Source organism: Lactuca virosa, chromosome 3 (assembly GCF_052849685.1).
Source record: "Lactuca virosa cultivar CGN04683 chromosome 3, Lactuca_virosa_CGN04683_v6, whole genome shotgun sequence".
NCBI lineage: Eukaryota > Viridiplantae > Streptophyta > Magnoliopsida > Asterales > Asteraceae > Lactuca > Lactuca virosa.
This window is the reverse complement of record NC_136428.1, coordinates 127,694,574-127,721,027: the sequence shown is the minus strand read 5'-3', so window position 1 is coordinate 127,721,027 and position 26,454 is coordinate 127,694,574.

The following is a 26,454-nucleotide window of genomic DNA, read 5'->3' as shown; positions in this document are numbered from 1 at the left end:
ATGGCTTCCTTAACACTGTTAGGTTCATCCAGATTTACCAATGTACTGTCACTGATAAATGTATCACCTTCCGTAGTAATATGAAATCCATAATAAAACTCAGGTGTGTTCCTAACCCTTGTGGAACGCCTCGGAAGTATAGACTCGTCAGCTAGATCAACAGGAATTTCCTCCTCAAGTTGATTGCTAGTGTCTGAGGTTCCTTCACCAATTGAGTCTTGAATTTCTTCAAGGTCAATTTGCCTCCCACTGTCTCATTGGCTTATAAATTCTCTCTCTCGAAAGACTCCTCTCCTAGCCACAAAGACCATATTCTCACTGGGTCTGTAGAAGAGGTAACCAAAGGATTTTTATGGGTAGCCGATGAAAATACACCTTTCACTTCGAGGTTCGAGCTTGTCATGAGTCTCGCGCCTCACGAAAGCCTCGCAACCCCAAATCTTGATATGGTCTAGATTGGGAACTTTCCCAGTCCACATCTCATGAGGTGTTTTGGCAACCTTCTTTGTAGGGACTAGATTAAGGATGTGGGCGGCAGTCTCTAAGGCATACCCCCAAAAAGAGATTGGTAGCGAAGCTCGACTCATCATAGAGCGAACCATGTCCAACAAGGTTTGATTGCGCCTCTCAGCTACACCATTCAGCTGTGGTGTCCTGGGAGGTGTCAATTGTGAGACAATCCCACACTCCTTAAGATAGTCGAGGAACTCAGTACTAAGATACTCACCACCTCGATCGGATCGAAGCATCTTAATGTTCCTGCCCAATTGATTTTCTACTTCCTGTTTAAACTCTTTAAACCTTTCAAAAGTTTCTAACTTATGTTTGATTAAGTAGACATAACCGTATCTACTAAAATCATCAATAAAAGTCACATAATAGCGATTAGCATCCCTTGTGGCGGTTTTGAATGGTCCACATACATCAGTATGTATAAGGTCCAACAAACCCTCACCCCTTGCACAAGTACCAGTGAAGGGTGATTTTGTCATTTTTCCAAGTAGACAAGACTCACAACTATCATCCGACTTCAGGTCGAACGACTCCAAGACTCCATCCTTTTGGAGCTGGCCTATGCGTTTCTTGCTTACATGTTCAAGACGACAATGCCGCAAAGATGCTTTATCCAAGCTAGTAGAAGAATCAATACATAATACATTATTTCCTAAATTATCTACAACCGATACAGCTTCATACACACCATCACAAGGTAATGCTTTAAAATAAAGAATATTATTAAAGAAAGCATTAATACTACCAATTTCATTATCAAAAGAAAAGGTAAAACCTTGTTTGTACAAAGCATGAAAGGAAATAATATTCCTCGCCATTTCAGACGAGTACACACATTTATTCAAATCTAACTTTAACCCACTATCTAGCAACAAAGTATAAACTCCAATCTTGGTAACAGGTGCAACCTTCTTGTTCCCCATGATTAAGTTTATCTTTCCGTGCTCCACATCCTCACTTCTTCTTAGGCCCTGCAAGTCACAACAGATGTGAATACCACAACCTGTATCAAGAACCCAAGAATTAGAATATGGTGAGTTATTAGACAATATAGTGTAAATACCTGCATGGGATGGTTTCACTTTCCCATCCTTGACATCCTGCAAGTACTTTGGGCAGTTTCGCTTCCAGTGCCCCTTATTTTGACAGTAGAAGCATTCAGCATCCTTAGGGATGGTAGAAGGAGTGATAGAACCACCTTTGGTTCCAGATGAGGAGCCTTCAAGGGACTTTCCCTTGGTACCCTTCGAAGGGTGCTTCCTCTTCTTCCCTTTGCCTTGCCCGATAGCCAAAACAGGGGTAGTAGTAGGAGTAGGAGTAGCAACCGACTTACCTTTAAGACCACTTTCGGCAGTCTTCAGAAGTCCTTGAAGCTTACTGAGTGTAACTTCCTCCTTGTTCATGTGGTATGTCATACGAAATTGATCATAACACGAGGGCAAGGAGTGCAAAATGATATCAATGGCCAACTCCTCAGGGAAGTTCACATTCAGTTTCATTAGACGGTCCACATACCTTTGCATTTTCTGCATGTGGCTCGTGATTGGTTCGCTATCCTTCATACGGGTAGTGATCATGGAGGAGATTATTTCATACCGCTCTTGACGAGCACTCTGATGGTACCTTTCCATCAGATCCTGATGCATCTCAAAAGGGTAATAGTCCTCATAGGACTTTTGGAGTTCAGCTGTCATGGTGGCCATCATGATGCATGCCACCTTGGTGGCATCTCTTTCATGTGCCTGATACTCTGCGACCTCCTCAGGAGTAGCAGTGGACTCATCAAGCTCCTTAAGCTCCTTATCGAGGACATATTCCTTGTCCTCGTAACGAGTAACCATCCTGATGTTCCGGATCCAATCCATGAAGTTGGAACCATCAAAGATGACCCCCCCACAAAGGTTCATGAGGGAAAAGGAGCCAGTAGGGTTAGAGCCCGAAGCTTTGTTGTTGGAAGACATCTGAAAAGAAGAAAACAAGTTTAGATTAGATATATCGAATCCTTAATAATACACCCAAATGTAATATTAAGGCTAGGATCCAACACAATATATTATAACTTAGAAGAGGGATGTCGTAATCTAAGCTATAATATATTTGAAGGTAGGTGAATGACAATTCACCAATTTCCACCATGAAAACGAAATGAATTATTAGGTTTAGTTGGTTTTTGAAATTCCTAGATTCTTTTGAGATTCATTGAACTTTTCAATGGCATGTTTCAATCTCGATTGTGCCCTTCAAGTTTAGTGACTGGGATGCCGAGGATCACAAAACAAGGTGTGAATAACCATGCAAATTCACTTGGTACCCTTAATATTATCACCTAATAAATGTGCCGGTTAACCACACACGCTCCACCGATCTATGATAAACATTAAGTCACCCTTCGTGATCCTTACTAGTCCAAGTTAGTGTGCCGGTTAACCACACACGCTCCACCAACGACTTGGTAAGGTACAAAGTGTGAATTTCATGGGTTAGCACCATATTCACATTTTCCTAAAGTAACTAAGATTGGGAATTTTTAAGAGGTTTAGTTACTTTATAATATTCATCATACTTTTAATGAGAATTTATAAGTCCTTGTCCTACCCGTTCGGCTAACGACCCTCCACCAGTCAAGCAAGCGGTGGGTGAGAGTGGACACCCATTAAGTTGCCATTTTATAGGCAACAACCTTATACCCACCTTATAGACTGGCTTCGTGAATGAGGCGTACTAGAGTTAAGACGACTTTGATCTTATACATATATATAATAATTAACCATTAATGTTATAAATAGTATAAGGGTTGAATTTTAACTTTTAAAACTCTAAGGGTTTGGAATTATAGTATATTAAAGTGTGTGTAACTTTACAAATCCCAAAACTTGAGGACGAGTTTTGAAACTATTCAAAACTTTTCATTTCATAACTTATGAATTAAAGGTTCATAAAAATGAACTCTTCATTTCCATGTAACTTATGTGTTTTAAGTGTGTGTTTAAAAGAAGTGACCTTTGGATATCCATAACTTGAGGACAAATTATGGACTCCATTAAAACACATAAATGATCAAGAATTAATCCTAAACAATTCAGCAAATAATTCCTATCATCTTCTAAATTCATAAGAACATGAACATGATCATCAAAGTTTCAAGAATTATATGAACACATACAAAGCATGAAATTTTGATATAAGCTATTGTAAACGGATTAGAGCAACCATTACACCAACTAAAACAAGTTTTAAAACACCAAAACAGTTTAGGGTAATGTTTCTAGTCCATTTCCAGCAGCAAAAGTCGAAAATCTGCATTCTGAGGCACCTACTCGCCGAGTGCACGAACCTACTCACCGAGTAGGATGAGTTTACACATGAACTCGGCGAGTCCCCCCATGGACTCGGCGAGTTCATCAGTCAGACAGCAAAAAAACGACTTTTTATCACTATTTTGCATCAAGTATCAAACAAACAAGCCTAGGCTTTGATACCACTGTTGGGTTTTGAGCATTCTAACACTTCCTAAGTGTACATGCAACCCTATTAAACCTTGGATCTATGTTTGTCTAAGATACATGCAAATATTATTTTCCAAGGTTTATAACCTATCTAGCATGGCATGGGGTACTTTTAACCATAAAAGAACTAGATGAATTACATACCTTTTGTTGATTGTTGATTCCTTGGAGTTTGAGAGCCAAGCACCAATAATGTGAATGCCTCAAATGGAAATCACAAATCACCACAAACTTGGAAAATGTATGAGAGAGTATACTAACTCTTGATATTGGCCACCACACTTACACACACATTAGTGTCTTTTTCATGCAACATAAGCTTTTTTATATAGTGTTCATGGTTAGGGTGAAACCCTAATAACCCATGTCTTTTCCTCTTCCAAGGATCCATGGGTAAAAGCTCCATGGATCATCCATGGACTTCCATATAAGCTTAGCCCATTCCCAAATGAATGTTAGCCCACACCATATAAATATAATAGCCCATGATTTAATTAGTCTTCCTTTTAATCACTAAATTAATTCATAATTAATTCAAGATTAAAACTAATTAGGTAACATGACTTTATATTAATATATTATAACTTATAATACATTAATAAATCGTAAGTATACAACTCTCATAAAATTATCCATAAATCGTTTGGGTGAAGTGCAACCCAAATGGACCATGCCGGGTGGGGTCAAGTATATACCAAATAAGTTATGGACTTAGACACCTTATCCAACACCTTTATTGGTTCCTCCTATAATTATTCAGTGTATTCCAGTTGTGTATAATTGAGATTAAATAGACTTCCGATTAAGTGATCCTACTCTAATACCACAACCATACAAGGAACAGGTAGTAGAGCTAAGATCACTACTTCTAAGTCTATGAAATATTAATTATACATAACCTTGGAGCATACACTCTGCAATTATAGACCTGCCAGTAACGGTCTTTTAGTTTTCACATAAGTTATTCCTATTGCACTAAAATACTCCTATAGTATTTTAAATTTATGTTTGATTTCAGAATTTCTTTTGTACGAAGGGTTGGTAAGTTTTAGACCTTGTTGCAACACCACGACTATTCCAAGGCATATGCTAATCACCTCTCGAGTAAATATAGTTGATCAGGCTATATTTATCCCAGACCTGATTATATATTCCAAGGCCTACTCGTGCTATTCAACAATCTTAATACTTTTGTCTTGTTTTAATTATGATACTATATTTGTATATATGTACACTTGTATACTTTTATAAAAATATTATTATATTTAAAAGCATAACTCTTGCTCAGAGTGTTTTTGTCCCATTGTATTTATAGTTGTATATCTTTTATAAGTTGATATACTTAGTTCACTATAAACAATGCTCTGATACCAATCTGTCACACCCCCAAACCAGAACGACGGAAACATTCGGGGGCGGAGGACATCATGAACAGTATCATAACAATTGCAAAATAGTAGTCAAAGCAACAACAACCATTGTATTGATAATAAAGTGTTTACATTGAATACATAAAGTAGATAATGTGATTTCAAAAGTAGATAACCAAAATAAAGACTTGAAGCTACTATGCTCCAACTTCTTTACATTTGCACGAGTACCTGCTTATTAGTTTTCCTGAGAATACAAGTGATTTGGAAAGTGTATCAACATTTAAGTTGGTGAGTTCATAATCATTTGATTTAGAAAGAAAGTTTATTGTTCCTTTGAAAATGTTCGTATGATATTACAGAAAATCCTATATTTTCTTAATAGTTTGAAGTGTAACCCTTAGCCTTGATGGTAAATATATTTGATTCTTACGTTTAAAGAGTGATAAATGATACTTCGAATTTGTATATGAAAAGTAACCAAATCTAGTTCCTACCATGATTACTTAGTGCATATAAGTTATATAAAATCAAAGATCGAACTAACAGTCGAATGAGTGGATCTGCCCTAAGTCCACAACCAAACAAGGAACAGGAAATGAGGCGGAAACCGCGCATTCCACAATCTATCGAGTCTTCATTTTATATAACCCAAACATATCCACTAAGTGATCACATCAATATGAAAATACTCGTATATGTTTCCAGAAAATCCGATGTTTTCTGATGAAAAGTGTTATGATTCGTTGAGTTGTAAAATGAACGTATTAGATCCAGAAAATCCCATATTTTCCCTAATAAAATAGTTGTGATTCGTTGTGTTTAGAGTAGACGTATTAGATCCAAAAAATCCCATATCTTCCCTAATAAAATAGTTGTGATTCGTTGTGTTTAAAGTAAATGTATTAGATCCAGAAAATCCCATATCTTCCCTAATAAAGTAGTTGTGATTCGTTGTGTTTAGAGTAGACGTATTAGATCCAGAAAATCCCATATTTTCCCTAATAAAGTAGTTGTGATTCGTTGTGTTTAGAGTAAACGTATTAGATCCAGAAAATCCCATATCCTCCCTAATAAAGTAGTTGTGATTCGTTGTGTTTAGAGTAGACGTATTAGATCCAGAAAATCCCATATTTTCCCTAATAAAATAGTTGTGTTTCGTTGTGTTTAGAATATGTTGATAATACCCTATCATGATTACTTAGTGCATATAAGTTATATAAAGTCAAAGATCGAACTAACAGTCGAATGAGTGGATCTGCCCTAAGTCCACAACCAAACAAGGAACAGGAAATGAGGCGGAAACCACGCATTCCACAATCCATCGAGTCTTCATTTTATATAACCCAAACATATCCACTAAGTGATCATATAGTTATTATCCCCCAGTATGATAGAGTAGCACATTAGTTCGTGTGTGAGTTATTGTTTCCGCGTGGCGAGTTCCTATAACCATACTAATATGACGGATATTCTTCCATTAAATGACATTTGTAACCCCAGAACTTTCGTTCCAACTGTAGCTAACAGTCAGGGCATGGGATTGTCTGTCCCGTATAGATCTATACACAAACTCACGCTCTCCGAACGGGAGACTCTGGTTATAAGGGAAAGACTCTCGTTTAATACTAAACAAAGCCGTTGTCTCACAAATGATACGCTAACAATAAGATCATTAAAATCGTTGATACATCCCTTTTAGTAAATAAAAATAACGATTTCTATTTATAACTTCGTGCGATATAAAAGTGTATTTGATTTGTAAATTATAACCGATATAATCTATATGATTTTGTATGAAAATGTTATCCTTTTGACAGTGTTGATAATGGCATTAATTAAGTTGTATTCACTTGGATACACAAATTGTTGTAGTTAAAATAGCTAGCATAGATATAACGTGATTTGTAAACGTATAAATAAAACGGATTTCTATTTATAACCCATATAACATTCAGATAGGGTAAAGTAATGTCGTGAGGTGTTTTGCATGTTAACAGTTTCATAAAATGGTTGTAGCAATAGTAAGAAAAGCTTATCAAAAGATTCATGTTTTCACTCGGGATTAACCGGGTGTTTAGTTGTATTCCCCCCCCCCCCCCCCCCCGCCCTATAAAACATATAAAAAGTTTGGAAAATGTGTAGGGGTATGAACTCACTTGATAGATTGAAGGGGTTGTTTTGAAGTAGTCGAGAGAAGAATCGAGCAGAACTTCGACAGGAAAAACTAAAAACGCGGGAAATTCTCGGGATTCTCGGGACTCTCGGGAGTGTAGAACTTCCTTCGGGACTTGAGTGTGAAAACCGGGGTGTCGGGATGGCTTCGAGTGGAAAAATGCAGAGCTTCGGCGCGAGAAAGAAGAGAACTGAGCAATGAAACCCGGAACCCTTGAGTTCTATTTATAGGGATGGATTTTGGGTGCCACGTCATGGAAAAGGGTGTGCCACGTCGTGGGGAGCCTTCTTATCCTCTTCCAATAATTGGACGCTCTCAGTCACTTGCTGGGTCGCGGCCAACTGTCCCACGTCGTGGCAGACCTGACAGCCTCGGATTTTGGGTCTCGAACTTGTAAAATGCATAACTTTCGTGTACGAGCTCCGATTTCGACGTTCTTTATATGCACGCGTATGTGTTAAAAGGCTCTACAACTCTCGTTTTGACTCCGTTGGCTAATTTTGACTTTATTTTTATTATATTATTTTTAACAGGCCGGACTTGGAAAAGTCTGTTTAAATTCCGTAACTCCTTCATCTGATGTCCATTTTCGTCAGACTTTTTACTGTTGTACTCCTATTGTCAGGGTCTTCAACTTCCGTTTAGGTTGTGTCGGCTAAAGACCGCTCGATCTCTATTTCGAGTTTTTAGCTGTCTACTGCTAGGTTAGAAACTTCGAAAAATCATAACTTCCTCATACGAAGTCAGATTTGGGCGTTCTTTTTATGTATGTTCACGGTTTTGGGATATCTACAACTTTTATTTAGATACTTAAGGCTAAAAAGTATTTTATCGGAATTTCGCATTTTACGCCTAACAGTGTTTTACCGGCATTGTCGCGGATCTTCGATTGGTCATAACTTCTTCGTTATAACTCGGATTTTAGTGTTCTTTATATTTTCGGAAATCTAGTTACGATATCTACCACTTAGTATACTCAATTACGGTTTTATAAAAGTTTAAATTTTGACCTAAATTTTGCTGTTGTTACACGTTTCGATTAATATATATCCATGGATGCATACACTAAGGAATCATAAAGTTAGCATTATAGGTCCCCTTCTACTGAATGTACTAGACTCGACTGTTCTGTTTGTCGTTTGTAAAATGTAAGTTTTCCCTAGTTTATAACTATCTTGACTCGAAAATAGTTTGCATTAACTTTCAAGTGGAACTGTCACAAAATGAAAGTAATGGTAAATTATAAGTAGACAGTTGTCTTTTGAATTGACAAACTGACGTACCGATTGCCTTAAAACATGTTTGTTTTGTTAAGGTTATAATGTGATGGCTAGTACCCATACTATACGCTCTCCCTGTTGAGAGATTCTGGGGACCAAATGCGACTTCCGCAAACAAGTTGCTAGGCCGTTTACATCCACATTAAAGTTATACGATCATGTATACCCAATTTAACTATCACCTTTTGTTTAGAACAATTAGTTAGTGATTGATTGGTATAATTAGATCATGTAGTGTTCTCATGCTATAGCATCTTAGTATGTACGTTCTGTTATAGTATCTTAGTATGTTCATTCTGTTATCATGTATAGTGTATAGTATGTCTCCCTGAAGTATTGTATCTACCTCCCTGTTTCTCTTTATGTTATCATGTATTGTATCTACCTCCCTGTTTCTCATTATGTTATCATGTATTGTATCTACCTCCCTGTTTCTCTTTATGTTATCGTATATTGTATCTACCTCCTTGTTTCTCTTTATAGTATGTTCTAGCATCTAGTATGAACTGAAGCTCTAAACTATACCCCTTATAGTTTACTAGTATTTTACTTGAACTGTTATTGAAAAGACTCATTTTACTACTAAGTTGTGCTTGTACTTTAAAAACGGAGTTTTGTTAAACTATAAAGCAACATAACTTTAAAAGAGTTTTGAATTGTTTTGATCACTTATAAAGGACATACGCAATCTTTTGAAAGATATTTATAACAAATAATTACACAATTATCATTGTCTTCAACTTGTATTCCCCCACTTAAAAAGCATTTAAAACGGTTTAAAAGATTAATTACGGGGTATGAACTCACTTTATGTGGGTGATTCAAACGAATACGTGTAAGGATGAGAAGTTCCACGAATGAAGTCCCGAGACACAAACGAGTCCTAAATGACATATATGGCATGAATATAGTGTTTATAAGCAACTATATGAAAGGAAACACCCCTAGGGACTTGGACTAAGTGTTAGAATCACATGTGATTCATCTAAGGGATGTTTAAGGCCATCCTTTGGTGTTTACGGTCACGGAGCTTACGACCATAAACTCATGGTAAAAGGTGTATAAGAGGGTGTTTGAATGCGTGGGAAGCTTGAGGGACCATTTCTCTACACAAGGATGAGAAAAACCAACTTTATGGAAGGTGTTGAGGTGTTTACGGCCACACCATAAAGTGTATGGCCGTAAACTCACCAAATGGTCTTATTTTGGGTCTTAAAGCATCGAGGAAGGGTTCTAGGTTCATGTCCAAGGCTTAGGGAGAGTTTAAGGTCCAATTGCACTTCAAACTAGGGTTTACGGCCAAGGGAGATGCTCTTGGCTGTAAACACCTCATGTTCTTGGGAAAAGCTTGATTTTCAAGGCTAGAATTAAGAGCTTCTAGCATACAACAAGTTAAGGAAGGAGTATTCACGATATTGAAGCTTGAAAGGGTTGATTTCGGCCCAAAACACTAGGGTGTTCTTGGTGTTCTTGAGGATCTTGAAGATCTAGACAAAATGGATGTTTTCATGGATGAATCATGAGGATGATACATGATTAAGAAGGGTAACAACAACTAGAGGGAAGAACACTTACGTTTTTGGAGGATTTGGATGAAGAACTAGATGATACTTGAGAGAGAAATCAAGTGTTCTTGAGGTGGAAGTGTGAGAATGAAGGAAAAGTGAAGGAAATGGAGCCTTATAGGGGAGTTTACGGCCAGCCATGACTTTATGGCCGTAAACTCATGAGTCTTGGCCGTGAACTCCTTTTTGGTGGTCTTAACGCTTGAATGTTGCACAGTGTCTCTAGCAGGTACATTCTAACACTCATTCCTTAAGTGTACTAGGCTTAAAACTCCTTAGAATGACCTTTAACAAGGCTAGAACTCATTATAAATGAGTCTGACACTCAGTTGAGTTGAATGGTTGGACTTTACTGTTGGGTTTTGAGCATTCTAACACTCCTATGGTGTACATGCAACCCTAAATACCTTGGATCTATGTTTTCTCTAATATACATGCAAATACTAATATTCCAAGGTATTACCCTATCTAGCATACAATCATAGATAATTGGGTAATAATATAGATAGAATACATACCTCTTGTAGTGTAGCTTGACTCCATGGGGCGTGAGTGCCTAGTGCCTCAAATGTGACACCTCAAATGGCTCACACAACATCAAATGCTCTTGGAATAATTTAGAGAGAAATCCACACTTCATGAAATCGGCTAGCCCTTCTTTTACACACACTAGTGGCCGAAAATGGTGAATAATAGCTTCTTTATATAGTATGTTACAATTAGGGTTACACCATGTAAACCCTAATTGTCATGACCTTTCATTTCCATGACCCATGGCTTATGTAACCCCCATGGAGCATCCATGGAGCATCTTATGGGTTTAACCCAACTTGATAATCCATGGAGCCTTGGCCTACTATATAAGTTATGGATGATTGACACAATCAACCCATATATTTAATTAGTCTTCTTTTGATCACATAATTAATTCTAAATTAATCATTGATCAATACTAACTAAATATTATTATTCTTATTATTAATATATTAGAACTTATAATATATTAATAACCATAAGTGTCTTATTTCTCTCATTTAGTCTATCCAAGTGCACGATGCCATGCAACCCAAATGGAGCATGCCGGGTCGGGTCGGGTCTCCCACTTGGATAAGTCTAAAACTATTATTGCGTATGACTTCGAAACCCAACTAGCAATCGTAGCTCTCAAAAGCCGCTATCGAACTCTGACCTTGTAACTGAACTCTGACCTTGTGAATGACTTGTCCATTAGATAAGGGATCATATATTCCTCCATTCTTGATATCATATGGACTGAGACATGGATTAATAATCATTCTCTCTGTCCATTTGTTGTTTCCCGATTTTCGATTTATGACGACTGACTGATTGAACTAATCACATCAGTCCTGGCTTGGCCAATCACTCACATGTGTCATCACTAAATCATCGAGTGGCCCACAAATATCGCTTTTACCCCGAAGGTAAAAGGAATGGATAAACTTTGACTCATATGGCTTGTTATACTACTTGTTGAGTCATACACAAAGGCACGTTTTATAACATCGAGTTACCAATGCGTTTTCGTGCAATCAATGTACTATCAACTCATAGTAACAACTCATATCTCTAGGTTTGAAGAATATAAGATATTATCGTCTCATGATCACTCATGATAAAATCCATGAAGTGATTCAAATGAGTGCGGGTTAAATCCAATACTCAGAACTTATGAGCACTCATGAGTGTTGTAGCACCACTTTGTCCACCAACTTGGACCTCTACAAGCCAACCCATGACAATTTTGATTCATATATACTTCCAACATATGACCGATTGTGGATGGTTTGAATAACTTAGTCATTCAGGAAGAAAAACCTAGTTTATTCTGGAAGTCAAAACATGCAAAATGAAACACAAGAATAAATGAATCTAATATGGTATCAAAACTATGAATATAAATAAAACACTTTTTATTTATCACCATACTGATTACTCATTATTCATTGTTTCGGTTTTATCAACTTTATACTTGAATTTAAAAAACACTAGTTGTCCCATGCTCCAAGCATGTACACTATGTTTTCTAAACAATAGTTTTGCAATACATCAAGTATGCACTCTATGTTTGTCTATGATCCGTACTTTCAATGATTCTCTTTTCACACTCCCAAATCCTTATCGAAAAATGTAAGAATTCCAAATTCCTAACATTTACCAAAATCTGTTTAGATTTTAAACTTACATGCACAGACCCTCTTGTAATGAATATGTACAAAGTCACAAAGACTTGTCAACAGTCATTACAAGTTATTCCAATGGAGATCAATTCCATGGAGACGAAGTCTCAAAGCACATTGCTTTGAATATCCTTCTTGCATTAAGTTTTCTAATCTTACACATATAACTTCCACCTATGGAGACAACTCCATATTCCTATTTTGACTACTAGTTCTGAACAAGAGTTGTCTCTTTTCCAGAATATGTCAATATGGTCCTTCCAATATTAACAGTATACTTCCAACTGTCCTTGAGCAACCAATCTTTGGTAAAACCTTAGATTGTCCTCGACAATTGCTTAATCACTTTAGTCATATCCAATTCTAGACCTTTTGCCCCTTAATGCCCCAAGGCATTTGGAAAATTTAGAAAGGATAAATATTATAGCACATGCAATCGATCTTGTACCCAAAGCAAACGGGACACGATTCATGATGTCTCACATAAAGACATGATTCTAGACCAGTCTTTTGCTACAATAATCGTCTCATGATCACTCATGATAAAATCCATGAAGTGATTCAAATGAGTGCGGGTTAAATCCAATACTCAGAACTTATGAGCACTCATGAGTGTTGTAGCACCACTTTGTCCACCAACTTGGACCTCTACAAGCCAACCCATGACAGTTTTGATTCATATATACTTCCAACATATGACCGATTGTGGATGGTTTGAATAACTTAGTCATTCAGGAAGAAAAACCTAGTTTATTCTGGAAGTCAAAACATGCAAAATGAAACACAAGAATAAATGAATCTAATATGGTATCAAAACTATGAATATAAATAAAACACTTTTTATTTATCACCATACTGATTACTCATTATTCATTGTTTCGGTTTTATCAACTTTATACTTGAATTTAAAAAACACTAGTTGTCCCATGCTCCAAGCATGTACACTATGTTTTCTAAACAATAGCTTTGCAATACATCAAGTATGCACTCTATGTTTGTCTATGATCCGTACTTTCAATGATTCTCTTTTCACACTCCCAAATCCTTATCGAAAAATGTAAGAATTCCAAATTCCTAACATTTACCAAAATCTGTTTAGATTTTAAACTTACATGCACAGACCCTCTTGTAATGAATATGTACAAAGTCACAAAGACTTGTCAACAGTCATTACAAGTTATTCCAATGGAGATCAATTCCATGGAGACGAAGTCTCAAAGCACATTGCTTTGAATATCCTTCTTGCATTAAGTTTTCTAATCTTACACATATAACTTCCACCTATGGAGACAACTCCATATTCCTATTTTGACTACTAGTTCTGAACAAGAGTTGTCTCTTTTCCAGAATATGTCAATATGGTCCTTCCAATATTAACAGTATACTTCCAACTGTCCTTGAGCAACCAATCTTTGGTAAAACCTTAGATTGTCCTCGACAATTGCTTAATCACTTTAGTCATATCCAATTCTAGACCTTTTGCCCCTTAATGCCCCAAGGCATTTGGAAAATTTAGAAAGGATAAATATTATAGCACATGCAACCGATCTTGTACCCAAAGCAAACGGGACACGATTCATGATGTCTCACATAAAGACATGATTCTAGACCAGTCTTTTGCTACAATAATTTTGTTTGCCATGTTTTCAAAATTTGACTATGAAGAGGGATGCCGTAATCATAACCGAATTTTGAGAACGCAATATATAGAATTTCCTTAAGTTGAACCAATCCAACATAAAATTTATATATATATTCTTGACTAAAATGATTAAAATCTCAATCCAAACCTTTTAGAATTAAAATGAAGTATAATTTCCTCTCCCTTAATTATAGCAAAACAACTTTTCCAACCCTTGCAACCTCAAGAGTTGAACTTTTGTTTTCTATAATTAACATTGCTAACTTGCAATACTTATCATAATTATCATGCTCCCACTAACATGATGATTATAACCATAATACTTATGCTCCCACTAGCTTTGACATGTATTCAGAAATTAGTGGACTTCTAGAAATCAATACTTTATTGACTTTCTTACCAAAGTTCAAATTTCTGATACTAGATCGCTTTGATAAGACTTTATCAAAATCATACACCTTATTGTAAATAGCCCACTGGTGTGTCTAAACAATTTAAGAACTATGAAAAGGGATGTCGTAATCATAGTCTCAATTGGTTAGACCTTTGCTATTTCTCATAAGTCCATGTTAGTGTGCTCTACTAACGACTTTGAGAATGCAAAGATTACTATCTACTTAAAATCTACTTGGTGGGAGAGTTTCCTCACCATCATTTTCATGAATCAGAGAGAATACTTATGACCCTTAGATTTTATGGTGTATTTGTTCTTATCCACGTGAATTTGTCAAAACCATAATCACAAGACAAGGTTAGTGACAAATCCAAACTCATATGGATTGAACTTGTGCAATCTAAACTTCTTGCCACCTGGCAGTACAAGGGCCTGCCAGTGCTTCCAAGTAGTTATGCAAACAATTGAGAACATGTAGAACACAAATGTATAGCCAACTTAACTGGAATGGGCGCAGAAGTGTTAACAAGATAGATTATAAACCTCTAGTTGTGTGCTAGTGATAAAATACATGTTTTATTCTTGATTAGTTCTTGAAACCATTTCAGGATCTTTTTGACTCCCACTGTCTTCTTGACCTATAAGACTTCCTTGTCAAATATTCAAGAGATAGTGTGGATTCTAATCAAGACTAACACTTAACACAATTGGCCTTAGTAGGTCTTTGTTTTATCCAAAACATCACAACTTACCAACAAGAGTAGAAAACTTTTACTCTTACAAGTGTTTTAAACCTTCATTAAGACATGCCACTCAAGTCACAATCTTAGAGTATATACTCTAAGATTTCTTTTTGGAACCAAGTATGAATCCTCTTCTTGAATTTACCACTTCAACAATTCATAACTCCTCTTCTTAGCTATCAGAAGGCACTTAGAGGATGAATTGTGATAAGGTCTCAAAATCATTAAGATGATCATAAATCATGATACTAAAGTACTCTCCCATCTTTTCAGATTTGAGAAACTTTTATCCTTCTGCCTAATTTGATTCTTATTATTCACTCTGCCATACATTTGGAATTTTTCCAATGTCTCAGAGTTATACTTAAGCTTGTAAGTATAATCATATTTACTAAACCTTAGTAAATCATGATGAATAGTTTCATTCATCTTTTGTGGTGGACTTTGGCTAGTGCACAAGAATGTGTACTTGATCCCTTAGTCCTTCACTTGAGTCACATATACATGTGAACAAGAAACTAGTCTTAATTTTCCAAAAATGAAAATTCTCATTCATCATACTAAACAACTTGCATGATTCCAAGTTTCGGTTCAATTGAAACTTGGGTGGTGAGAATCATTCCTTATTTGATAAATTTAGACACTACCACAAATGAAAGAATCAAATTCATATTTCCAATATTTCTAGAAACATACAAACATCAAGTTTTCATGAATGCAATTGTAAGGAGATATAAAATAAAGAAAATTTTATTTATTTTTTTCAAAATGCGGAAAAACCTTTTTCCTTACAATGCAACTTCAAATGAAAACTATGATGTTTCAGGTTTCCTAGCAATCTATCATAACTCCTAAGAAGTAGCTCAAGAATCTGATCTTCAAACCATGCGATAGAAATCCATCTACACGATCAGATTTATCATACTCTTTTTCTTTAAGTTTCCTACCCTTTGCTTGATCCTTTCATACATCAAAATGTATTAAGAATCTTCAAATGAAACTTAAGAGAGTTAGATAGTGGACTTACCTGAAACAGAGTCACACTTTTGATTCTTCTTTCTTTCAGGTAGCTAGGGCAGCTTCGATTCCAATGCCCCTTTTTCTTCACAATGAAAGCATATAGACTCTTTGGGAATGGTACAAAAGACTCTCCCAGACTTAGACTTTCTCTTTACCTTCTAGTCAACCGGGTTGACCAAGGCCGATCCCTTTCCATTGGGAAGAGAAAGCTTTTCTGGACTTCCAATGTTACCATTCTCCATGTCCATGGAAGTTTGAGAAATAGACCTTCCATCCATATTTGCTTGACTATTGCATCAAACCATTCTTGATTCAGCAGCAATAAGAAAATAAGAAAGATCCATTAGGGTCATGTCGTGACCTGTCATATAGTAGTCTTTCTATATGACTTAGGAAGTGACTGAAAGACCCAGTCAATAGCCAACTTCCTTGGGACAATGACACCCAACATTCTCAACCTGACAATCTGTGACTTCAGTCCTAAGACATGAGTGCACACAGGACTTCCATTTTTATGTTTTATTGTGAGTAGGGTTTGAGTGATCTTGAACTTTTCAAGTCTTTTAGCTTGTGGGATAGGGAGAATAATTGAAGGAGGTGGAGGAAGAGAAGTATGATTTCCATGAGACAAACTTGGGAAATCATCTTCATTAGAAAGCTTGATTTGGGAAGATCATTGTTTTCTGAACTAGACATCTCAATGGGAGAAATTCAAGTAAGGTTATTTAAGTCCTTAATATAACACCCAATATGAAATATTAAGGCTAGGACCCAACACAATATTTTATAACTTGGAAGAGGGATGCCGTAATCCAAGCTATAAGATATTTGAATGTAGGTGGATGACGATTCACCAATTTCTACCAAGATAGACGAAATATTTAATTAGGTTTTAATTGGTTTTGAAACTCCTAGATCTTTTGAGATTCATTGAACTTTTCAATGGCATGTTTCAATCTCGAGTGTGCCCTTCAGGTTTTGTGACTGGGATGCCGAGGATCACAAAACAAGGTGTGAAGTAACCATGCAAATATAATTGGTACCCTTAATATTTACTCCTCAATCGATGTGCCGGTTAACCACACACGCTCCAACGATACTAAGATAAATATTAAGTTACCCTTTGCCTACCTTGTTAAGTCCAGGTTAGCGTGCCGGTTAACCACACACGCTCCACTAACGGCTTAAACAAAGTGCAAAGTGTAATTTCATGGATTAGCACCTTATTCACATTTTCCTAAGTAACTAAGATTGGGAATTTATAAGTGATTAGTTACTTAGTATTTATCATTAATACTTTTAATGAAGGGAGAATTATAGTTCTTGTCCTACCTTTTTCGGCTAACGACCCTCCACATATCAAGGACGCGGTGGGTGAGAGTGGACACCCATTAAGTTGCCATTTTATAGGCAACAACCTTATACCCCCCTTATAGACCGGCTTTGTGAATGAGGCCTACTAATGGTAAGACGACTTGCTCTTATATATATATATATATATATATATATATATATATATATATATATATATATATATATATATATATATATATATATATTATTAACTTATAATATTATAATAGTATAAGGGTTGAATTTTAATTCTTTAAAATTCTAAGGGCTTAATTTGGAATTAAAGTATTCATAAAAGAAAACTTTTCAAATTCCAAAACTTGAGGGCAAGTTTTGTAACTTTCAAAACTTTTCAATTCCATAACTTATGTGTTTAAAGTAGTTTTAATTAAAAAAACTCTTCAAGTTCCATAACTTGAGGACAAATTATGGAAGACTTTAAACTAATTAAGAAAGTGACTCTTCATAATTCATAACTTATGGAATTTTTTTCTTTTCTCATAACTTATGATTTAATGGCTTATTAAAATGAGTGACTTTTCATTTTATGTAACCATTGTGTTCTTTTAATGGATTTAATAACTTGTGACTTTTGGTTATCCATAACTTGAGGACAAGTTATGGACTCCATTAAAACACATAATGATCAAGAATTAAACTACCAAGAAGGTTACAAATAATTCCTATGATCATCAAAACTCATAAGTTCAAGAACATGCATATCAACAATTTCAAGAATCATAAAATTAACCATATAAAACTTGAAATTTAGATAACAACTCTGAAATTGGATTACCATAATCATTATCACATCAAAAAATAGTTTTTATAAGTCCAAAACAGTTTAAGATAATGATTCTAGACCAATTTCAGCACCAAAACTCGAAGATAAGCTGTCAGGGGGTCCAACTCGTCGAGTGCATGAACCAACTCGCCGAGTTGGATGAGTTTTGCCTTGGACTCGTCGAGTCCATGAGGGAACTCGGCGAGTCCACTGCCCAGACAGCTCAAAAACTTCGATTTTTCAGCAATTGCATCAAGTATATAGGAAAACAAGCCTAGGCTCTGATACCACTGTTGGGTTTTGAGCATTCTAACACTCCTATGGTGTACATGCAACCCTAAATACCTTGGATCTATGTTTTCTCTAATATACATGAAAATACTAATATTCCAAGGTATTAGCCTATCTAGCATACAATCATAGATACTTGGGTAATAATATAGATAGAATACATACCTCTTGTAGTGTAGCTTGACTCCATGGGGCTTGAGTGCCTAGTGCCTCAAATGTGACACCTCAAATGGCTCACACAACATCAAATGCTCTTGGAATAACTTAGAGAGAAATCCACACTTCATGAAATCGGCTAGCCCTTCTTTTACACACACTAGTGGCCGAAAATGGTGAATAATAGCTTCTTTATATAGTATGTTACAATTAGGGTTACACCATGTAAACCCTAATTGTCATGACCTTTCATTTCCATGACACATGGGTTATGTAACCCCCATGGAGCATCCATGGAGCATCTGATGGGTTTAACCCAACTTGATAATCCATGGAGCCTTGGCCTACTATATAAGTTATGGATGATTGACACAATCAACCCATATATTTAATTAGTCTTCTTTTGATCACATAATTAATTCTAAATTAATCATTGATCAATACTAACTAAATATTATTATTCTTATTATTAATATATTAGAACTTATAATATATTAATAACCATAAGTGTCTTATTTCTCTCATTTAGTCTATCCAAGTGCACGATGACATGTAACCCAAATGGACCATGCCGGGTCGGGTCAAGTACATACCAAATATAGTTATGTACTTAGACATTAATCCAACATTTACAAGGCAAGAATTTTCGGGTTGTCACAATATGTAACTTAATGTATTCATCTGATAGTTAGCTGACATCAATGTGAGTCCCACAAAGCACAAAGCAAGCAACATTTGAGCAGAGGAGCCGACTGACTCTAAAGCACACAACAAATCAGACAAATGCGCATACGAAATTCTCAATCTCTAAATCCTGGCATCTTGGATACACCTTCTTCCTGCCCTCACTCTCTCAAGAGTGGCCAATAATTCCTCACAATGACCCGCTATGAACTATACCCACTCATGAAACTTCCACCAACTCTGCAGCACTCGTGTATGCTAATCGTACATAACACTAGATCCTATAGGCAGTCGAATACTCGATTCTACCCTAAGCCCTTCATCAAACAAGAACATGAAATAAGGCTAAACCATACATTCTTAGGCTATAGAATCTTAGTTATATACAACTATGATGCATACACTAAGAAACTACAGTAATGATGTCAACTTCATATAAGGAAGGCCATCAGCTATCAGGCATCATATTATCAGGTAATTTTATCATGTAATTCCTGAGGATCCCTAGCCTATCACTAGCATGTTGTTCTAATATCTAACAATATCAAATAACAATTTGGTAATTTGGGGTCTACTTACTGGCTCCGGCTGACCGTACACATCACATCCTTTCTTGATTTTTTTGAAAACAATTTTCAAAAACATTTTTAAAACCTTTTCATTTCCTTAGTTTGAGACGGGATTTACATGAATGTTCCTCCAATTCACTCAAACCAAGGCTCAGATACCAACTTGTAACATCCCCAAAAATTACAACAAATTTTAATCTTCTCAAAACAACTCATTGACTAATAAAAGTGTTTACAAAACCATTGTTTCAAAAACATTACTTAAAATCAGAGTCTCCCAAGATCAACAACATAACATCAGGATGTGTATGGTCATGCCTTCGCCTAGCCAAGGTCCTCTGAAGTACCTGAAACTATAAACTAAAACTGTAAGAACAAAGCTTAGTGAGTTTCCCGTAAATACCACCGCATAAACAAATAACATATACAACAACATGTCGGGTTTGATCATCCTCGGGATGGAATACCCCAGGAAAAATGCCAATATACAATGGATCCACAACCTATTGAGGTTGGATTACCCTCGACCCACAACCTATCAAGGTGGGAATGCCCATACATACTGGTTCCACAACCTATCGAGGTTAGATTACCCTCGGACCACAACCTATCGAGGTTGGAATGCCCATGCGTACTGGGTCCACAATCTATCTAGGTTGGATTACCCCCGACCCACAACCTATCGAAGTTGGAATGCCCTGGTCTGTTGACTGATGCACAAAGTAGTACAGTCTCGACCCACCACAATATGTCGACATATACAACAAAAAAGCATATAACCAGTCAACAAAGAATCAGACAGATCTACAAATCACTAAGCATAACATTATCCTATATACGAGGATACAGATCTAACAGATCACTACCGCACGATAACATACTACGACATAACATGATATCTAATCCAATGAGCCGGCCTTGGTGCCTTCGACCCTTAAGTACAATAAGCAAGGACTCGCCTCTCTGTCTGACCAATAGCTGACGAGGCCCCTACTTCGAATCTCAGCTTCAACCGACACCTAACCATCCAAGTGATCAATCACAATCAAAATCCCGAAATACCCACAATTGATGGGTTTTGAGCACTACATCATTCCTATGGTGTACCTGCAAACCCTAAAGCTTTGGATCTAGTTTGTCTAATGAACATGCAATAATCATCCAAAGCCATAAACCCTGGATCTAGCATGTGATAATCAATATAAACATAAGAATAGAGTTTAGATCTTACCTTTGATTGTTATGTAGTAATAACAATCTATTCCTTCTTGTAATTGGCTTCTAAAAGCTTAGAGTCACAAATGTCACTCCTCTAATGGCTCACAAACACCAAGACCAAGAGCATGAAGAAGGAGAAGAGGAGAGGCACTAAAAAACATCTACAAACCCTAAGGAATTAGTTGTTCACGTTTTTGGTGCCCTAGGGGTGCTTAAATAGTGAGGCTATTAGGGTTATCTAACAAGGAAACCCTAATTTGACTGCTTAGGCCCTAAGCAACCCATGGACTCCTCCTTTAGAGGCCTTGGACGATTTCTAATGGGTTTCCCCATAGATTTCGTCCACCCCTTCTAATAAGAAGTCCATTAGCCCAATATTCAACTATCACACAGTTGATAGTTCTAGTCCCCTAAGTTTAATTAATCTCTTTTAGCCACAAAATTAATTCTCAGTTAACTATTGACTAATATTAAATAAACAATATGATTTCTCCTTTAATATATTATTCTCATAATATATTAATAAATCATAATTAATCATTTCTCTCGATAATTCATCCTATCAAGTTGCTTTGGTGAAGGCAACCCAAAAGGACTATGCTTGCAATCGGGTCAAGTACATACCAAAATAGTTATGGGCTTAGACACTAATCCAACAGCCTCCCACTTGGATAAGTCTAATATCGATTCTGCGTATGACTTCAGATCCTGATCAGCAATCGTAGCTTTCAAAAGCTGCTGTCAACTCTGATCTTATCAGAAATGCATCCTTTAGATAAGGGATCATATATTGCTCCATTGTAGATATCATATAGACGTGAGACATGGATTGAAATCATTCTCTCAGTCTATTGTTGTTTCCTGATTTCTGGTTTATGACAACTGACTAATTGAACAAATCAAATCAGTCCTGGCCCGGCCGAGCACTTTCCTTTGTCATCACTAAATCATCGAGGGGCCCACAGATATCGCTTTTATCCTACATTGGGTAAAAGGAACGGATAAACTCCGACTCAATGCTCACTTGTACTTACTCACCGAATCACACACAACAATACGTTTTATAACACCAAGTTACTGGTGCGTTTACATATTATCAATGTATAACCGAATTGCAAAATACAACTCACACATCTCGGTTTTAAGAATATAAGATATTATCGTCTCACCAATCACTCGTGATAAAATCCATGAAGCGATCGAAGTGAGCGTGGGTTTAATCCAATGCTCAAATCATATTCGTAAGCACTCATGAACGTTGTAGCAAACTTTTGCTATGTCTAATACACTTCAGACAATCTACACACCAATTCATGACAATCTTCTTTCATACCTACTCCCAAAGTATGAGCGACTGTGGAACGTTCAAATAATTCGATTATTCTCAAATAACTCAATTATTTAGGAAGTCAAAACATGCAAATTGAAACACAAAAATAATACTAATCTTATATGGCCCCAAACTTTTGAGTATAAATAAAACACTTTTATTTAATCACCATATTGATTACTCATTATTTGTTGTTTCGGGTAATCAACTTCTTACTTGAATTATAACGACAATTGTCCCATGCTCTTAGCATGCACACTATGTTTACTTATGGTCCTTACTCTTTGAAATAGTATAATTGAATAACATTTTCAATCATACTCATTTTACAATTCCCAATCCTTACCACAAGTGTAAGAATACCAAATTCTTGCCACTTATAGAATATGTTAGATTCTAACACTTTATGCAACAGTCCTTGCGTAATGTCATGGCACAAAAGTCACCAAGACTCGGCCAATGAAATTACAAAATGCTCTATTGGAGATTGGTACAAGACAATTCCATAGACATGAAGTCTCACATTCAAAGTACATTCCTTTGAACATCCTTCTTGCATAAAAGTTTTTCTAATCTAGACATAAACTCTTATCGTCCAACTCCCAATATGGAAACATTTCCATATTTTCCATATGAGAACTCATTATTAATAGAATCATTTCTGATAATAATAATGTCAATATGGTCCTTCCATTACTATACTTCCAACTGTTCACAAGCGACCAATCATTGGCGAACCTTAGATTATCCTTGACAGTTGTTTAACTAATTGAGTCAAATCTGATTCTAGTCCTTTTTCCCTCTTAATGCCCTAGGCATTTGGAAAATTTTAGAACGGTCGAATATTACAATGACATGATACTTTACCAGTTTTTGCCATAATATTTCTATTTGCCATGTTCTCACGATTCGAACTATGAAGAGGGATGCCGTAATCATAATCGAGTGTGAGAACGCAACAATTATTTCCATATATAGAATTCTCTTATGTTGAATCCTTTCAACAGAACATTCATATATCTTTTTGACTAAATTTTATCAAAATTTATCAATTTAAACCTTTAGATATAAACGAAGTATAATATTCTCTCCCTTAATTATAGCAAAACAACTATTCAACCGATGCAACTTTGCAAAGTGAAAGTTTTGTTTTCTATAATTAATATTGCTAACTTGCAATAATAATCATGCTCCCACTAACATGATGATTATATCCATACCAGCATAACATTTATGCTCCCACTAGCTTTGACACGTATTCAGAAAACAGCTGAACTTCTAGAAAACAATGCTTATTGAATTTCTTAAGTTCATATTTCCAATACAATGTGCTTCGATAAGCCTTTATCTAAGCTTCTCAAATTCACACACCTTCCTTAGATAGCTCACATGTGTGTCTAAACTAATTCATAACTTATATCACTAAGTCCCAAATGTTCAGACTAATTGCCAAATCTCACAATTCGAACTATGAAGAGGGATGTCGTAATCATAATCGAATTTGAGAATGCAATTTACATAATCGTTATCTCCTTAAAATCTCTCTTATTGAAAGCGTTTGCTCACAATCATTTTCATGAAGGAGAGAAACCTTATGACACTTAGATTTTATGGTGGATGTGTTCCTATCCATGCAAATTTGTCATAAGCATAATCGCAAGATAAGGTTTGTGACAAATCCTAACTCTTATGGACAGAACTTGTACATTCTTAATTTCTTGCCATCAAGGGTCCCACCTATGCTTCCAAGTTATTTAGCAGCTCACCTATGCCAGTCAATGTACTTTCATTGATCAAGGTGTTTGCCCTTATGCATTCAATTGAGAACTCGTAGAACTCATATGCATAATCACTCAACTGGATTGGCACAGAAATAAAATTTTGTCAACACGATAGGTTACAATCCTCAAGTCGTGTGCTAGTGTTTAATAGGTTTAATTTTGAATTTGTTCTTGAAACTTTTCAAGATCTTTTAGACTCCCACTGACCTCTTGACATATAAGATTCTTTTGTCGAGAAACATTTCTTGACAAAACAAATACTCAAGAGTCAGTGTATGTCTTTATCAAGACAAAACTACAAACAATTTGGTATTAGCTGGTCTTTGTCTTATCCAAGACATCACAACTTATCAAAATGTGCAATGTAAGAACATTCCTATTTAAGATTATGTCACTCAATTCACAATCTTGGAGTATGACTCTAAGAATTGATTTTGGTACGAAGTACGATTCATCTTATTGACTTAACCATTTCAACAATTCTCGACTCCTCTTCTTAGCCATACTAGTGTACTAAGATGTCCTTAGAGGATGAATTGTAATATGGTTCTTATAATCTTTAAGAGAATCATAAAACATGATACAAAAGTACCCTCCCTTCTTCTTATATTGGAGAAACTTTTATCTTTCTTGCGTAATTTATTCTTCTTATTCGTTCTTCCATTCATTGGAACTTTTCAATAATTCAGAATTACACTTAATCTTGTAAGCATAATCACGTTTACTAGACTTTTAGTAAATCATGACGAATAATCTTATCATTTTTTGTGGTGGACTTGACCAGTGCACAACATTGTGTACCAGATCTCATTATCCTTCACTTGACTCACATACTTATGTGAACAAGGAATTAGTCTCAATTTTCCAAATACGAAGGTTCTCATTCGTCACACAATACCAGTTGCATGATTCCAAGTTTCTGTCCAATTGAAACTTGGATGATGAGAATCTTTCCTCATTTGGTAAATTTCTGACATTACCACAAATAACATAACTAAGAATCAAATCTATTCACAATATTGCTAACAATAGAACCATTCAAACACCAATTTTCATAAAATCCATCGCAAGGAAACATAAATAAGATAAATCAAAATTTATTTTATTGCGGAAAAATATTGTCCTTACAATGCGATTACAAATAAAAACTATGTAAATATTACTTATTAATTTATCCTAACTCTAAAGTAGTAGCTTAAATATCTGATCCTTGAATCATGCGATCAAAATCCATTTCTTCGCGATCAGACTCAGCTTGCTCCTTCCTTTAAGCTTCCTTTGCTTTCTTCGATCCTTCAAAACTTCGAAATGTAATCTTATCACATCATGTATTAAGAATCTCCAAATAGGAACTTAATACAGTTAGATAGTGGATTTTTACCTGAAGCAGAGTCATACATCTTGACTCTCCCATCTCTTAGATCTCTCAGGTAGTCAGGGAAGCTTCGTAACCAATGCCCCTTCTTTTGGCAGTAGAAACACATGGATTCTTATGGAATGGTACACGGGACTATCTCAGACTCGGCCTTTCTCTTGTGTAGAGAAAACTTTTCTGGACTTCTAATGTTACCATTGCCCATAGAGGGTTGGGATATTGATTTACTAGACAGATTTGCTGACCAGTGCGCTAAATCATTTCTGATTTACCAGCAATAAGCAAATAATTCAAATCAATAAGGGTCATGTCGTGGTCCATCATATAGTACTCTCTAACGAACTTACCATATGATTCTGGAAGTGACTGAAGAACCAAGTCAACAATCAACTTCCTTGAGAGATCGACACCTAACAATCCCAATCTATCAATATGTAACCTTTTATCCAAGACATGAGCACAAATAGACTTTCCATTTTCATGTCTTTTGCCAATAGGGCTTGAGT